At 43.1% G+C, this 1,196-nt stretch overlaps 1 protein-coding gene and 1 pseudogene across 2 annotated transcripts in view; one reads left to right on the plus strand and one right to left on the minus strand.

The window, feature by feature from the left end:
* Ctnna2 (catenin alpha 2) overlaps positions 1-1,196 on the minus strand; it is a 1,380,618-nt gene that overhangs the window by 1,239,172 nt on the left and 140,250 nt on the right. The window lies entirely within an intron of this gene.
* LOC115067559 overlaps positions 114-1,196 on the plus strand; it is a 39,140-nt pseudogene continuing 38,057 nt past the window's right edge.

The raw sequence follows: 1,196 nt of genomic DNA on the forward strand, positions 1-1,196 counted from the left end.
TTTCCCACACTTTCATATCTCCCTCCATCTCAGTCAATGTCCTCTCCTCCCTACCTATCCCTTTCCTACATTCATGACTTTTGGCTTGCTTTTGTGACTAATTTAATTTAACCATGGCCATCTGCGTGACCACTGGATTGGATCTATTGGAGGCTGGTGACGTCATCACTGATTTGCAACTGAAGGCAGTAAGTCCTCCTCTCTCTGAATCCATAAGTAGCAAATAGCTCAGCAGTGAGGATGACAGGGCTCCTCTTCCTTCCGTGCTTGGCTGTTAACATGTCAAATCATGTGTAGATCCAGTGCAGGCATCCTCAGCTGATGTGAGTTCCTGATTGCAATGCCTGTGTCCTGCCCAGATGTCATTCCATTGCCCTCTTCCTTCTTCTGGCTCTTGCATTCATTCCATCCCTTCTTCCCCAATGTTCCCTGAGCCTTAGTGAGAATGATGCAAATGTCTCACTTAGAGGATGAGGAAGTAGAGACAGGCAGATTCTATAGTCAGTACTTCCTAAGCATATGAATAGGCAAAACGTGACATTTGGCATATATCTAGCTACTAACGCATTCCTTTTAAACTGAAATATGATATTTTATAGACCTGTGTATACTTTTAAAATTTGCTAGCTAGTCTAATTGACAAATACAGCCTAGTGAGATCCTTTCGAAAGAAATAAAAGGAAAGAAAGATTAAATAAAAAACAAATAAAGAAACAAAAGAAAGAAAAAAAATCAAAGAAAAAAAACATGAACTGAGCCTGAGAAATGATGCCAGAGGTTATCCTCTGCCTGCTGCACACTTGTGTGCATATGTACATGTGCACTCACACGTACACCTGTGCACACATAGTGAAAAACCTAGGCGCCATGAGGCCACCTGATAGGAATGCCTGACAAGAGGTCAAGCATTGAGAAACTAGCTTATCAGAAAAACAGGACGTAGTGGTCAAGCCATCTGCATCTGGCAATCCCCGGGGCTCGATATCAGGAAATCAGGAAATAACATCTGTACCATAAGTCACCCACCCAGAATTTAACAACTTAACTTCCTCATGCTTTATACTCGTTTGAATGGGCCAATAACCATGCTTCTGCTTCTGTACCCCGCTTCTGCTCTATAAAAGTGCCAAAACCCAGCATGGGGGCGCGCAAGTCCTCCGAGGAGACTTTGTGCCCACAGGTACCTGTGTACTAAA

This window comes from Nannospalax galili, unplaced genomic scaffold (assembly GCF_000622305.1).
Source record: "Nannospalax galili isolate Female #2095 unplaced genomic scaffold, S.galili_v1.0 scaffold726, whole genome shotgun sequence".
NCBI classification, from domain to species: Eukaryota; Metazoa; Chordata; class Mammalia; order Rodentia; family Spalacidae; genus Nannospalax; species Nannospalax galili.